This window comes from Dasypus novemcinctus, chromosome 16 (genome assembly GCF_030445035.2).
Source record: "Dasypus novemcinctus isolate mDasNov1 chromosome 16, mDasNov1.1.hap2, whole genome shotgun sequence".
Lineage (NCBI taxonomy): Eukaryota > Metazoa > Chordata > Mammalia > Cingulata > Dasypodidae > Dasypus > Dasypus novemcinctus.
In genome coordinates, this window is record NC_080688.1 from 6,264,749 (window position 1) to 6,281,309 (window position 16,561).

Consider the following 16,561-nt stretch of genomic DNA (forward strand, 5'->3'; position numbering starts at 1 on the left):
ATCCCCTCACCCTTTCTATGTAAAAACAACCCAGGAAACCTGATGATGAGTAAGGATAGAGATGGTGTGGAGGGACAATCTAGCTGACTTCAGGTGCGACTCCTGGCATTGGGGAGCACCCGATGGCAGGTAGAGAAAACAAACAAACACATAACAAAAACAAAGACCATCATGAATGAACATGAAGGTGAATCATGACAAAGTCTCTTTTCTGATATTCTATCAAACTTTGCACCTGGTCAAGGTTGGGGCTGTGTGGTAGGTGTTGTGGTTCGGGTTGGGGCCTGGATCCCTCTGCTAGAACTGAGCACCAACAGAAGGAGTTCCCAGGAGGGAACTTGGTGTGCAGCTCAAGCAGGTTCTGTGTCCTGGAGCTCCCATGACTGTCTAGAGACTTGGGCGTGGGGACTGTCTGCTCCCATCTCACCTCCAGTCTGCTCTGGTCTCTGTTGGTGGCATGATGCTGAGACTCCAGGTCTGGGATGAGGGGTTGATGACCTCCATGTCTTGCTATGTTTTGGTCTTGTGGTTGGAACCCTGCAAAGACAGGTCTGTCAACCAGGCCTGGAAGCATCAGGGCCCAGCCTTACAGTCAATGGGAAGGGACAGCTCCATGGGTCAGAATCAATATTTTGGCAGAGGGATGCCAGCCTATGTCTCCCCATCATGCATTGGTTGCCATGGCTTGGAAGTGAACATGACAAGCCACCTGGCATCCTCCCCCAACCCTCTGCTCCTGCCCAGAGATGTCCTCACTCATGATCATCCCCTGCACACACCCAGGCCAGAGTGGATGATCTGAGGCTGCCCAGGCAGGCCACAGGGTAGGCCTGGCCTACATCTCCTGCCCAGCCCCATGGTTTACCTCATGGTTCCTCCTAGTAAACGGCCACAGCCAGCGAGGCCGTGGGGGTGAGCCAATGCCGGCAGCGTCGCATAAGGTTCTCGCCACAGGGACTTTTGACGCAAGAGCCTTGGGAAGCTCGGAGGCAGCAAGTGAACATCTTGCTCTCTCAAGTTTCTCTGCCGGAGTGACCAGTTAGCGGTTGTCTCTAGAATGTGGGTGCCTGGTTACCAGGTTCCAAGTTCTGTTGGGCTCCATCTGCAAGGGAAGTGAGGTCACGTCCTGTGTCCCCTTCCCTGTGCCCCTTTCTTGGATAACAACTCCCCAAGGACCCCTGTGGGCTGCTGACTACTCACCATCCTCTCCCCTGTCCTTTCCCAACTGTGCTCAATTTCACCAGCACAGCATCCAGACTGCACTACTAAGGCCTGGGGGCATCAGAAACCATCTGAGGGGAATGAGCTGGGTTCAGACCCACTCCTCCTGCCAGTTCTGTTACCCTGAATAAGTCAGTGTGACCCTCAGGGTCTCCTACGTCTCCCCTTCTCCACAATAAGACCAATCTAGCTCCTCTTTCCCAGGGATGGCATCAGGTGAATGGGAGCTGATACCAAGAACCTCGAGGGCTGGTGTCATGTGTAGCCACTTCAAGAAGGGAGACAAGGGAGATGTACAAGAAGGGTGGGAAGCAGCATGGGTCACAACTCAAATCAGGGCAGAGTTCAGGGTTTATGATCATGGAAAGTCAGTTATTACTTTGTCCTCATTTCTAAGTCCACAGCAGGAGGGTTTTGAAATTCAGTGAATATCAGAATTTGTCACCACTTGGGTATAAAATCCTCCAAAGTTTCTCATTCTATATTGTATCCTATTGATCACTCCCACAAAGTTTGTCTTTCCCTAGACTCCAGACTTGTGGTCTGGTTCCATTCCCTGCTTTGTGCCACCCCAGGGCCACACAATCCCAAACCTTCAAGCCTGTATCTGCTTAGAAGAACCCCAGCATGTGGAATGTATTTTCCAGGGTCTCAGGGCACTGCAGTTCATTGATGGAGAACCACAGCCAAGCATAATTCTTCTAGGTGAGGAACACTTGGGGTCACCTACTCTAAGTATTCCAATTTATAGAGAAGGAAACTGAGGCCTTCTCTCCAAAGCCCCTGTAACAGTCAGGTTTCTCTAGGGAAACAGAATCAACAGGAGCTATCTGTTGATAGTAAGAGATTTTATAAAAGTCTTTCAATTGACTGTGGGGATGCACAAGTCGAGGTTCCACAGGCAGGTTGCAAACCAGGGGCTCTGATGAAAGTCCAATGAAGGTCCTTGATGAGTTTCCTGAGGACATTGGCTGTCCAAAGACAAGCTGGGAAATTCTCTCTGAATGCTGAAATCACTTCTCCTTTTAAGGCATTCAACCGAGTGGTAAAAGCTTCACTCACTGCTTCATCCCTGATTGATGTTGATGTAATCAGCTATCTATGCAGTAAAGTCACTGGTGACTAAAGTCCATAAATGTCCTTGTATTACAATTAACCCAGTGCTCATTTGACAAAAGAACTGGGCACAATTTCCTGGCTGAGTTGATACATTAGCCTAACCATCACAGCCTCCATGTACACAGGGGCTCATCCTAGTTCCAGGTGCCCAGAGTGGGGTAGGCAGGACACCAGCTCTGTCCTCTTCTGGTTGTCCTGGAGCTGACCAGGCCCAGAAGATCCCTGGCAATATCAGGCATCTCCTTACCCATCAACCTGGCATCTCTGCCTCCCTGTGCTGTGGGCAGTGGGCATGTTGTCAGGAGAATGATGGTACTGCCCCACAGCAGAGCTGTCTCTAACTTCCTACCTCTGTCCCCTTCTCACCTCTCTGGTGCCAGCTCCTGCCTGCCTCCCCCTCATCGTCCCCACTGGTTACTTCCTTTGTGTGCATGTATGTATTTGTACTTGTGAATGAAATTTAGGATTTTCAGAAGAAAATCACTTCACATGGGCAGGAGCAGGTAGGGGTTCCACAGGATTAGGGACTCTCACTTCCAAAGCAAACCCCACAGGAGTGGTTGAGCCTGGCCTAGGCAGCCAATTGATTCCAAGACTTCTGGATTATGCCTAATTTTTCTAACTGAACACAGGCATTTGTGCCTGGACTGGTTCAGAGGTGCTCAAGGAGGACAGTCAGGCTCCCCTGCCTGGGTATGGGTGGGGGATGCCATGCTCAGGGGTACACTGGCATGGGGCTAATCTAACAGGCAAATGTGGAAGGCACTGCATGGGACACATGGGTCATGCTGACAGCTGGGTACCCACATGGGGCCCACAAGGGACAAAGGACAGTACATGGAATGGGCCTCCTTTACCAGGCATAGTCAGTTCCCAATGGCTCTGCCCCAACACTTGCCTTGCTAACCCGCACTGTAAGTGCCTGTTCTTTTATTTCCACTCAGGACTGAACTCACACCAGTATATACTCATCTTAATTCATTTACTTTCATCTGCAATGACTCTATTTCCAAATACTTCCACATTCTGCTAAACCAGCATTAGGACTTCAACATATCTTTGTGGGGGCAGATTTCAACCCATAACAGCTGATGATATCCAACAGGAGGGAAGTTTAAATCTTGCAGTTTTGCAGAGACCAGTATAGAAAATTCTCTTTTGAAAGGTAGAATTTGTTCTAAAGAGAGGAATGTGGGGACCAAGCACTGGTTTGAAGGGAGAACATTCCAGGCAGTAGGAGTCACAACAATCAACAGTAAGAGTGCCTGGTATTTTTGAAGTATAGGGAGGCCAGTGTGTAGCAGCAGCAGGAGGGAGGGGGCATGGCAGAGGTGACTGTGAGCAGTTTATGCCTTAGGCTTTATTGTGAATATGATAGGGTGTGATTACACATGGCATGATACACCATAGACAGTGTCAACATAATGCCAATTTTAGAGCAAGGTTAAAAAATAACTCAGCTACATGAGAAATCAGCATTAACTCAGGGCCTCCCTTGTAAGGGCAGCACATAGCAATGATTAAAGTCACCTCCTATTGGATATCATCAGCTGTTAGAGGTTGAACTGTGTCCCCACAGAAGATATGTTGAAGTCCTAATACTGGTATCCCAGAATGTGGAAGTATTTGGAAATAGTGTCATTACAGATGCATTAGTTAAGATGAGGTCCTACAGGAGTGGGGTGGGCCCTAAATCCAATATGACTGGTGTCACCTCAGCTGTAAAACAAGCTTTTTCCAGCTCCACAATTCCATGACTTTTTTGGGGAGTCATTTGGTGGATATTAATTCAAATAACCCTAAAGATCTGACTTCCACAAATTACAGAGACCATCAATGTCTTCATCCTGCTGGACTGGTGGTCCCTCACTAAAGAAGGACCACATCTTTGGAATGGTTCCTACTGACATTATCAGAAGCCCCTCTGCCATAAGTCAGAAGCAGGACCTTCTCGGATGGAATGTGTGAATGTTTGCCTGCAGAAATCGCTGCCAGTCAGGGCCCACACTTGCCTTAAGAGCTGACCATAACCTGAAATATATGTTCCCTGCTCTTCTTTTGGTATGTCCATACTGACACCTTAAATACATTCACTTCATGAGGATCCTGCTGTGACCTGGACTACATTTGGGTAGTGGACAACAGTGACAGGTACAAGAGCATCCAGGGGAGTGGCAGGGGCATCGCCTTGACCCCTGGATGTGTCCTCTCTATGTATCCACCTCTCCTGAATGACAACTCTTACCAGTGACCTCCAGGCAGCATGCCCACCCCTAGCAGGAGGCAGATGGCTGCCATGGCCCTCAGGTACCCAGAAGGACACTGAGGCAGCCACTCATCCATTGCTGATGTTCAGATGGGGGGTGAGGACTAGGTGATCACTTAGCTCCCCCAGCTCTGGGATGCAGTGGCTCCAGGAGGACAACCTCCTGGATCAGGGTCTCTGCCCACCCTCACCTTTCCGCATCCCCAACTTCTTCACCAGGCATTAGAGCCCTGTGTGACCTTTTCGGATGATCCCTAGGTGCTCCCCACACCGTGTATCCCCTCACTAGAACCTCCTTCACCCTGAGACCCATCAAGCCCTTGACCACCACTGAACCCCCGTTGCTCAGTGCCCCTCCCGAGGATCCTGTTCCACGCTCTTCACACCCTCAAGGCTCTGCTCAGAGGCCAACTCTTAGTGCATTTTGTGTAAACCCCAGGCTTTGGGGTTTGGACCCACCAAAGGGCTATGTCCGAACCTGTGACAGGCAAGTAAGCATGTGACTTCTCAGAGCCTCAGTTTTCTCAATAGAAAGGTGGGGAGCATCCGGACCCCACTGGGGTGTGCAGGGTAAAGCTGGGAAAGATGAGGACCAGAAGGGAAGGACGCAGGAGGCAGCCTGGCTCAGGGGGCTCCAGCCCAGGACAAGCCCCCGAGGGTCAGCACACAACCAGGATGGCTCGGAGCAGTGATTCTGAGTGCCACCTTCAGGCTGGGTTCAAGTCCCCAGAGCTGGGGGACCTTGTTGTTGCGCTTGCGGCTCATCGACTTATGGGGAACAGCCCTGGGCCAGGAGGGGCGCCCTGACAATAACTACTGCCCCTGCACTCTGGGCAGTCCATGGTCTGCCTCCTCCCAGGGCAGCCCCCACCGCTGTTACACCAGCTGACCTGGGGTAGGGTGGGAGGAGTGGGAGGGTCCTGACCTGATCTCCTGCTGGCTTCGCTGGACACAAGCGAGGAGAGGACACTGCAGAGGAGAGGAAGGGCGGCAGGTAAAACAGGGTCTGCACCCGCACCAGGTCCACTGCCCTGCCGCCCCTCCATGATGGATTTGGGGTGACCCAACGTCCTCAAGGGAGTAGAGGATAAAGAGCACGCGCCTAGTGTGCGGGGGTCGCGTGGCAAGGGAGCCGGTGGAGCCGTTGGCGCGCTGCGCATGCTTCGGAGGCGGGGTCTCGTCCACAGATTGTCCTCTGTTCCTTGAGGGCCTTGTGCGGACCCCAGCTGTTGGCACAATCTGGGCGTCCCGCGCAGAGTCCTCCACCTCCTGGAGTAACGAGAGCCCCTTGACAGCACCCCCAACCCACAATGCGGCATCCCCCTCCCATACCCAGACAGCTGAGGCCATTGCCCCCTGGCAGAGCTGTCTCCAACCCTTCTCCTTGTCGCCTTTCACCTCCCTGCATCCAGCTCCTACTCTGCCTCCCCCTCCACTGCCCACGCCCATTACTTATTCTGTATCTCTGAGCCTATGTTTGTGAACTCATTAGGATGCTGAGAAAAGAGCTTCACATGCGCAGGAGCATTTTGGGGTCCCCCAGGGTTTAGGGGCTCTCATCTCCCAGGCAAACACCACGGATGGGTTGAGTCGAGGCCTAGGAGGCCAGAAGCTTCGTGATTCTCTGGATTCTGCCCGCTCCTTTTGTCCGCCTCTCTCTGGGCCTCAGTTTCCTACTTGCACACAGAGGTCTTGGCCGGATGCTGGGGTGAGGGCGTGTTCAAAGAAGACCGGAGGGCGGGCCCTCCGCCTGGGTATGGGTTGGGGATGCCGAAGTGGGGGCCGCATCCTAACAAGGGACTCCCCTAATGTGCAGATACAGAGGTTGCCACGCAGGATGCCGGGGTCCCGCGGGAAAGAGACCACAGTGCTTACAATGCACCCTGCCTCACCAGGCATGCGCAGTGCGCCGATGTCTCTGCCCCTTAGCTGCCGTCTGACCCCAGCATACTAAGCACCTGCTCTTTGTCCTGCATTGGCGTTGAGGGCCGTGGGACACCCAGATCCATCAGGGAAGGGCGGCAGGGTAGTGGACCTGGTGCTGGTGCAGACTCTGGAGTTGCCGCAGCTCTTCCTTTTCTGCCACCAGTTGTGGAGGCTCTGCTGACCTGCAGGCTGGTTGTGGCCAGGGAGGCAGTAGGAAGGGGAGGTCAGGTCCCTTCCCCTTCTCTCCCACCACCCTTCCCCTTTCAGCTGGTACAACTGGGGTGGAAGTAGCCCTGGGAGGGGGCAGAGCCCGGATTGCCCTGAGCACAGGGGCAGTTCCTGCTGTCAGGGCGCCCCTCCTGGTCCAGTGCTGTCTCCCATTTTGTAGATGAGCGTAAGCTCAGCACTCAGGGTCCCTGAGCTTGAGAGAAGTGAACCCAGCCCAGAGGTGGGACTCAGAATCACTGCTCTGTACCATCCTTGTCTTGTGCTGACACTCAGGGGCTTGTCATAGACAGGAGCCCCCTGTCCAGGTGGCTTCCTGAGTCCAGGCTCTTCTGGCCCTCATCTGCCCAACTTTGCCCTACATACCCTCAAGCGGTCCAGTCACTCACTTTGATTTGGAGGAAACCGAGGCTCTGAGAAACCACATGAACTTGCCTGTCTCGGGTTCTCATGTGGCCCAGGAATGGGTCCAAACCCTAAAGCCTGTACTTTGCACAAGACCTCTGAGGAGGTGGCCTCTGAGCACAGTTTTGAGGGTGTGGGCAGTGTGGATGTGGCCATTCTAAGAAGTGTGAGGTGATATCCAACTGTGATTTTGATTTGCAGTTCCCTAATAGCTAGTGATACTGAACACCTTTTTCATGTGCTTTTGGTCATTTTTATTTCTTCTTTGGAAAAATGTCTAAGTCCTTTGCCCATTTTATAATTGGATTGCTTGCTCTTTTATTGTTGAGTTGTAGATCTCTTTATATAGAATACATCAAACCTTTATCAGATATGTGGTTTCCAAATATTTTCTTCCATTGAGTGGGCTGCCTTTTTCACCTTTTCAGAAAAATCTTTTGAATCACAAAAGAGTTTAATTTTGAGGAGGTCGTATTTATCCATGTTTTCTTTCATTGCTTGCGTTTTTCTTCTAAGGTTTAAGAATCCACCACCTACCACCAGGTCTTGAAGAGGTTTTCCTATGTTTTCTTAGGAGCTTTATGATTGTAAATTCTATAGTTAGGTCTTAATCCATTTTGAGTTATTTGTTGTAAATGTATGAGATAGGGTCCTTTGTCTGTCTTTTGCTATGGGTAGCTAGTTCTCCCAGCACCTTTAATGAATAGACTGTTTTGCCCCAGCTAGGTGGGTTTGAGAGTCTTGTCAAAATTGCTTGACCAGAGATATGAGGGTCTGTTTCTGAACAATCAATTTGCTTCCATTGGTCTATGTGTCTATCTTTATGCCAGGACCATGCTGTTTTTACCACTGCAACTATTACCACTGCAACTAAGGTAATATGATCCAAAGTCCAAAAGTGAGAGTCCTCCAACTTCACACTTCTTTTTAAGAGGTTTCCGGCTATTCGGTACACCTTATAGTTCCAAATAAATTTGATAATTTTGTTTTCCATTCTTTAAAAAATGCTGGTGCAATTTTATCAGGATTTCATTGAATCTGTAAATAAGTTTAGTTCGAATTGACATCTAAATTGTATTTAGTGTTTCAATCCATGAGCATGGAATATTCTTCCATTTTAGGTTTTTTAAAATTTCTTTTAAGAATGCATTGTGGTTTTCTTTTTTCTTTTTTAAGATTTACTTATTTTTTTATTTCTCTCCCCACCACCACATTGTCTGCTCTCTGTGTCGATTTGCTGTGTGTTCTTCTGTGACGGCTTCTATCCTTATCAGCAGCACCAGGAATCTGTGTTCTTTTTGTTGCATCATCTTGTTGTGTCAGCTCTCTATGTGTGTGGTGCCATTCTTGGGCAGGCAGCACTTTCTTTCATGCTGGGTGGCTCTCCTTATGGGACACACTCCTTGTGCATGGGGCTCCCCTACATGAGGGACACCCCTGCGTGGCAGGGCACTCCATGCGCGCATCAGCACTGCCCATGGGGCAGTTCCACATGGGTCAAGGAGGCCCGGGATTTGAACTGTAGACCTCCCATGTGGTAGGCAGATGCCCTATCCATTGGGTCAAGTCTGCTTCCCTGTTTTCTAAGTACAGGTAATTTGTGTACTTGGTTAAGTTTACTCCTAACTGATTCCTTTAGTCACTATTGTAAATGGATTTTTTTCCTTTACTTCTTCCTCAGATTGTGCATTACTAGCATATAGAAACACTGATTTTGCATAGTAATTTCATATTCTACCACTTTATTGAAATAGATTATTAGCTCTTGCAACTTTATTGTTGATTTTTCAAGAAATTCTAGGTATTGGATCATGTCATCACTAAATAACAAAAGTTTTACTTCTTCCTCCCCAATTTGGATGCCTTTTATTTCTTTTTCTTTCCTAATTGCTCTTACTAGAACCTCTAGTCCTATATTGAACAACAGTGGTGGCAGTGGACATCTTTGCTTGTTCCTGATCTCAGTGGGTAAGCTTTCAGAGTTTCTCCATTGAGTACGATGTTAGCTGTGGGTTTTTCATACATGGCCTTTACAATGGTGAGAAACTTTCTTTCAATGACTATCTTTTGTAGTATTTTTTATCAAGAAAGAATGCTGTATTTTGTCAAATGCCTTTTCTACATCAATCAATAGGATTGTGTAATTTTCTTCTTTGATATTAATGTGGCGGATTATACTGATTGATTTTCTTGTGTTCACCCACCCTTGTGTGCCTGGTATCAACCCACTTGGATCATGAGGAATACATCTTTTAATGTGTTTTGGATTTGATTAGCAAATATTTTTATTGAGGATTTTTGCATCCAAAACCATTAGGGAAATTTCATCTACATTGTCTAGTTTGTTGGCATGCAGTTGTTCCTTGTATCCACTTATGATCTGTTTTATTTCTGTGGGATCAGTAGTAATGTCCCATTTTCATTATTTTTTGTTTTATTTATTTGGATCTTCTCTCTTTTTTCTTTATCAGTCAAACTAAGGGTTTGTTGATTTTGTTAATCTCCCTTAAGAACCAGCTTTTGGTTTCATCAATTCTCTCTATTGTTATTTCATTCTCAGTTTCATCATTTCTACTCTATTCTTTGTTGTTTCATTCCTTCCGCTTGCTTTGGGAATCATTTGCTGTTCTTTCTCTACTTCCTCCAGCTGTGTAGTTAGGCCACTGAATTTAGCTCTTTTTTGTCCTTTTAGCACTGCCTTCAGTGGATCCCATAGCTTCTAATATATGGTGTTATCATTTTAATTCATCTCAAGATAGATATTGATTTCTCTCATGACTTCTTTAGCCCACTGTTTATTTAAAAGTATGTTGTTTAATCTCCATATGTTTGTGAGTTTTCCCTTTTTTACCATTTGTTGATTTCCAGCTTTATTCCAATAATCAGAGAAAGTGCTTTGAATAATCAGAGAAAGTGTTTTGAATAATTTCCATTTATTGAATTTATTGAGATTTGTTTTTTGACCCAGCATATGGTCTATCCTGGAGAAAGACCCATGAGCATTTAAGAAGAATGCATTTCCTGCTCTTTTGGGGTATAATGTTCTCTATATGTCTATTAGGTTTAGACCATTTATTATATTATTCAAGCTCTCTCTTTATTTATCTATCCTCTGTCCAGATAAGATATTCTCTCCATTGCTGAGACTGCTATAATGGAGTGTAAAACTATTATTGTTGAGATAGCTCTTTTTCCCTTCATTTTTTCCAGTGTTTACCTCATGTAAATTGGGGCACCCTGGTTAGGTGCATATATATTTATGACAGTTATCTCTTCCTGGTGATTTGCCCCTTTTATTAACATAATATCTTTTATTGTCTCATAACAGTTCAGCTTTCAATGTCTGTTTAATCTGAACTAAATATAGCTACTTAGATTTTTTTTGGTTACTGCATGAGTGGAATTTCTTTTTCCAGCCTTTCACTTTCAGTCTATTGGTATCCTTAGTTCTAAGGTGAGTCTCCATATAGATGACTCATAACCAAATGTAACCCAAGTGCCCCCAGCAGGAAAGGCAAACTAGGCCAACCCTGTGGTCCTGCCTTTGCAGCCTCAAGTCCTCCCACTCACAGTGTGGGTGTGTGCAGGAGAGGGGCATGAGTGTGGACAGACCCTGGGCAGGAGAAGGGAGTTGGGAGTGGATATATGGGAGGTTCGGCATGTTAACATCCAGGTCATGGCTGGTAGTGAGGACTTGGGGTGTCTCGTTCTGGGAGGGGAACAGCAAACAGGGTCAGTTCCTATCTGGGAGGAGAACTTCATGCCAGGCTGAGAGCTGCTGCTTCCCAGCCTGGCTGATGGCCCTGTCTTTGCAGAGCTTCACCCACAAGACCAGAGCAGAGCAGCCTGGAAGTGAAATGGGAATAGAGAGGTTCCCAGACCCAGATTCCAAAAGAGCCAGAGGGCACGCCAGTATCCAGACCCTACCAGGGTGGCACCCCAGGATCCCTCTCAGGGACTCCCCTCTGTTGGCGCTCAGTCCCACTCTCAGAGGGATCCAGGTTCCAACCCACACCTAACCTTCACCAATACACCTCTGACCATATGCAGTGTTTGATGCAATATCAGAAAAGAGATTTTATTCACCTTCATGTTTAATCATAACAGTCTTTGTTATAGATTAGCTCTAGATTGTTTGCTCTACCTGCCTGCATGTGTTCCATGGCTCTGGTGTCCCACCTGCTGTTAGCTAGATTGTCCCAATGCATCGTCTCCATTCTTACTCATCCTCACATTTCTTGCGTTGCTTTTACCTAAAAAGATGGGTGGATTCCACTATAAAACCTGTTCCTCTGCACCAAACCTGCTCACATAGCTTACCACCATGACACCTCTAGGACAAGCAGCAGGTGGGCATTATGTTCCTGAGCAGAGGCTGAGCACATCCAGGGTTCATTCCCTTTGACTTTAACAGGGTCACTTCCTCTTGCTATTTTTTTTTTTTTTTCCCTACTGTTCCTCCCAGTCTCCAGACCAGCAACTACAACTCTGGTGGACATTTCCACTCATATGGCCTGCCATTTCTGCAAATTCTACATATCCCAAATAGATCTCATTCCCTTTTCACTCTGTACAATTATTTTCCTGCCCATTCACTGTATTTCATAACCTGGAGTCATCTTTGAAACCTTATTAATTCTTTGTTAACACAATTCTTACCCAACCCCTCTTATCAGTCCTTAATCTTCTCAGTCCTATTTTATCTAGATATAAGTTTTCATTGGATTATTTTAAAAAGTAAAATATGACACTTCCTTTTGTTGTTTTGTTTTAGGGTCTCAGCACATGTAAGTGAATTGGTCTATTATTCATTTTTTTATGTTTGTTGAGCAAACCAGTTAAATTGGAAAAATATATTAAATTGAGTCAGAAAGTGAGATTCTATTTTGTCTAACCACCCTGGGACTCAATATTCCTCTCTATTAATTGAAGGGGCTAAAAATATGTAGTGCATTGAATGATGATTCCCCAAATAGATATGTCTAAGTCCTAACACCAGTAACTATGAATGCAACTTTCTCTGGGAAAAGGGTTTTTTTGTTTTTGTTTTTGTTTTTTTGCAGCTGTAATTAATGGAAAAATCTGGAGTGAGGTCATCCTGGATTAATTGGGTAGGTCTTAAGTCCAGTGACAAGTGTCTTTGTAAGATGAGGAGAAACACAAAAATACCAAGGAGAAGGCAATGTGAAGACAGAGGCAAAGATAGGAGTTAGGCTGCCACAAGTCAAGGAGCACCAGGAACCAAAAGAATTTGGAGGATACTTCCCTGAGCCTTTGGAAAGAGTGCACTGACACCTAATTCAGGATTTCTGGCCTTTGGAACTATGAATAAATTTCTGTTGTTCTCAGCCGTCATGTTTGTGGTGATTTATTGTGACAGCCCTAGGAAACTAATGCAACATTTAAACTTAGAATTAAATTAATGGAAAAAAAAAAAAGTGTCCCTCATTTTCCTCCCTAAGTAATAGGAAAAGAAGTGCAATAAAACTTATCAAAAAATTATCCCTAAATTTTAATCCCTCCTTATATTCCCCTTATTTTTCTAGCCCTCAAAAAATACAATTCCAGTTTCCTATTCAATATCTCCTTCTACTTAATTCAGCTAATATATATAGTTATTGATATATTCAACTTTCTAAAATATATTCATGGTTTCACTTTACTCTTAAAATCTTCTGCTCATTGCCATTGATAAAGTACAGAGATTCTCTGGCATTCCATTTGGTACCTTCTCCACTCTGGTCTCATCCTTCCCTAACTTGATCTTCAACTACTCTAGACCAATGCTTCCTCTCTAGTCCAACTATCTCATCTGCTATTGCTCAGGCCTGGCTTGTTTCCCCTTGTGGGTTGGACACAGGATGTGCTTTTTCCCTTCCAGTTGGGAAGTTCTCCCTCTTCGGCTCAGATTTATCACCTTCTCCAAGAAGCCTTTTTAGATTTCTCCAGTCCTCCAAGACTTTACCCTTTGTTAAACAGCATGAGGCATCAAATAAATCAATTTTTTTTTGCACTCAAAATGTATTAAATTGAAGTCTTGAATCTGTCACTTACATTCTATGGTCAGTCACATAATCCGATTAAATGCTTGGTTTCCTCTATATATCCATCTATAAGATGAGGATATTCATACCTTCCTGATCAACCACTTAACCTGTTATAAGTGATAGATAAAATGTATATAAAAACATTTTAGGAAATTTTAAAAATACTATTCAAGTTTGTCATTTTATTCACATACAAAGCATACACTGCCCTGTGGGTATTCTTGTATTATTTTTGTGTATTGCCCTCATATGTTATTATTGGACTCAGCATTATTTAAGCGCCCATTTATTTTTTTTACTGCCTAACTAGGTTTTGACTTCTTGGGGAAGGAAGTATTGATAGTGTTAAAAGATACAGAAGAAGTCAATTCTAATAATCTTCGAGGACTATCCTCTTGCCATTTCAACAGAGCAGCAGGGAACAACACATGTCCATGAAGTATCTGACTGCATGTTCCTCATTTGTCCCAAACCCCACATTCTTGTGAAAATGAGCCTGCTAAGGACATGGAGGAGACCAACCAGGTGCAGACAGACCCCAGGTCCTGCAAACAGGAAAAGCCCAGACAGTGCCTTATGCCTGCAAATCTAGGCAGGGAGTGCTCTGTCACCTCCTCATTCCTAGGGAGGAATGGACCCTTCATCCACACTCAACATGCCCTGGTCCAGCTGGTCAGCATGAAAGCACCTGCCCCATCCATGACGCTGACACTGCAAGCTCTTCTCATGAGAATTGGGGGATCATTTTGTTTCACTGAGCATCAAGTAGCTCCTAAGAGGAGCAAGGAGTAGTAAAACATATGTGTAGTGTTATAATGAGGACCAAGAATATGAGTCATGGGAATGACTGACAGTGGCTTGGCTCTGCAAGATGGCGTGCTGGAGGCACTAACGGTATTCAGACTTATACATTTCCAATCCTCCAGGGATGCATCACCTATTCCATCACCAGGCCACGTTAAATTTTTCCCTTTTGGAAAGAAATCTGGAGATTCCATCCTTGAGGTCCCCATCTAAGGTCTATTCACAGTAAAGATCCATGGGATCTGGGAGAAGTGCCCAAGGGCCATTCCAATATCAGAGAAAGTGATGGTAGTACTCAATCAACAGATATAGACTGTGTGCTTATTTGTACAGGTTCATTCTTAATTTATCATTTTTTGAGGAATAAAACAGAAAACTCTCTGCCTCCTTGCCTTCCATTCCAGATGGGGAGTCAGACAGTAGCTGTAGACCTCACCAGCTGGAAGGTTACACAGCATGTGAGATGGGATGCTGTACTGCCTGCCTCTAGGTATGGCCATGTTTTCCTAATCACTGAAGTGAGTAAAAGACCTCTGGACAAGCTGAAAATGTGATTGAACTCTGAGTCAGTCATCGAGTGATTTTATCTTCTTAGTGGAATGGGAAATGTGGTGTGGGGGTATAAACTGGGACATGCAGGTCAAATTACTGGGTACCCCACATCTGATGAATCCTACCATCACATCATCACCCCATGGTAGTTTGACATCCCCCATTACCGACTCCAGTGCAGGATACATAGTCCCATACAGATTTGGACAACAACAGGTTCCCCAGTTTGCCTGGTTGCTCACTTAGGTATGCTCAGCTACAGGCAAGGAGTGCCAGGCTGTAGTCATTCAGCCTGGAGGACAGTGTCAGGTAAATGAGACCCTCAAAGAACACATAGAAAACAAAACAACTCTTGTTATACAAGCCTCAGGTTGAGGTACAAAGAAGGTCCTGTAATGGCTGAGATAGGAGGTCCCCCATTCACCAAGTATTTAAGGAGCATCTACTCTTGCAAGCACAGTGTAACGTGAAGAGCAGTCAGAGCTTTTCCCTGCCATCTTGCAGCCCAGATTCCCATGTTGTGCCATGGGTAGACAAATAAAATATGTAGATATGTGTCAGGGTTCCTGAAATAGGAGAGACTTGTTCAGATGTTTGATCATGATTCTATTTATGTTGGACCACTTCACTAGTCCCCTGCTCAGTTACTAGTCATTCAATGCCAGTACTAATAGTTAGGATGTGGGTTGTGGGGTGGGAAACTGGGGAGGAGCAGTGGCAGGCACAGGAGTCTTCCACACACTAAAAGGATATTGTTGTAGGGGATGTTGAGAGGAATGGCCAGGCTGCTGGTTAGTTGCCAACCATCCTCCCATCACTGCTGTATCCTACTTTCTGGGAACCTGGCTGGTTCACCTCAGGGATAGTGCCTTTCATCCCCTGGGCTCTCCAGGAAGTAAGACTCTGCTGGACTACATGGAGATTAAAATTCTGGGCTCACAGTTGCAGGGCTGGGTCCATCTTTACTGTGCTCAGCTTGAGCAAGTTCAAGAGCACTTAAGCACAGGTAAATAAGACTCCAGATGGGTGTCTGTGAGCCAAAGGGGAGGACATTGAGAGAACACCCATGCAGGAGCCTCCAGGGCTCATTTTGGACCAGGGACATGAGGAACCTCAGAAGAGTCATCTGGTGGAGCTCTGTCTGGGGCTCTGTCTGGGGCTTCCATCCCCCTAAAGATATGTCTGGGGGATGGGAGACGTGCCCCAACCCCGCTCTCACATCTGGGAAGGTGCTAGTGCGAGTCAATCAACCAATATAGCCTGGGTGCTTATATGTGCTGGGGAGGTTTTTTTAAAATTTCAAATTATTTTTCTTTTGAAAAATTTTTAAATTTTATTTTAAAGAAACTTTAGATTACATAAATGTTACATAAAAAATAAGGAATTCCCATATGCACCACCTCCTGCCCCTCCCACATTTTCCCACATTAACAACATCCATTGGAGGAATAAAGGAGAAAACTCCTTGCCTCTTGGCCTTCCATTGTAGTTGGGAAGTCAGACAGTGACTATGGAAATCACAAACTGGGAGGGAACTCAACATATCAGGTGGGACACCCAGTGTGCTTCCTCTAGGTATGGACAAGTTTTCCATGTAGCAGAAGCTGATGGAAGATCTCTGCACAAACTGAAAATGTGAGTGAACTCTGAGAAAAAGAATGAGATGATTCTTTCTCCTCAGTGGGATGGGAAATATAGGGCAAGTGTAGGGGCAGGGACTTGTAGCCAGGTCACTGAGTACCCCATATGCGAGGATTCGAACCATCCCACCATCATCCCATTGTGTTTGACTTGCCCCTATTCCTGATTCTAACCCAAGATACATAGTCCCAGAACAGGAGATGTGGTGAGCAGCCTATTCCCCACCCTGCCTGGATACTCCGGCAAGGATGTTCTATTGCAGGCAAGGCAGGGCCAAGCTCTACCCATGTCTGCAGGAGCACAGTCTCAGGGGGATGAGATCCAGACAGGCACAATAATAATGCACAAATATCAG

General features: G+C 46.1%; 1 long non-coding RNA gene across 1 annotated transcript; it reads right to left on the reverse strand.

The window, feature by feature from the left end:
- Window positions 1–433: 433 nt before the first annotated feature.
- Window positions 434–5,619, reverse strand: LOC131273620 (uncharacterized). Its single transcript, XR_009180868.2, has 3 exons — window positions 5,532–5,619; window positions 866–1,102; window positions 434–537 (listed from the first exon to the last, which is right to left on the reverse strand). It is a non-coding gene; the product is annotated as an uncharacterized lncRNA (long non-coding RNA).
- Between the last annotated feature and the right edge of the window lie 10,942 nt (window positions 5,620–16,561).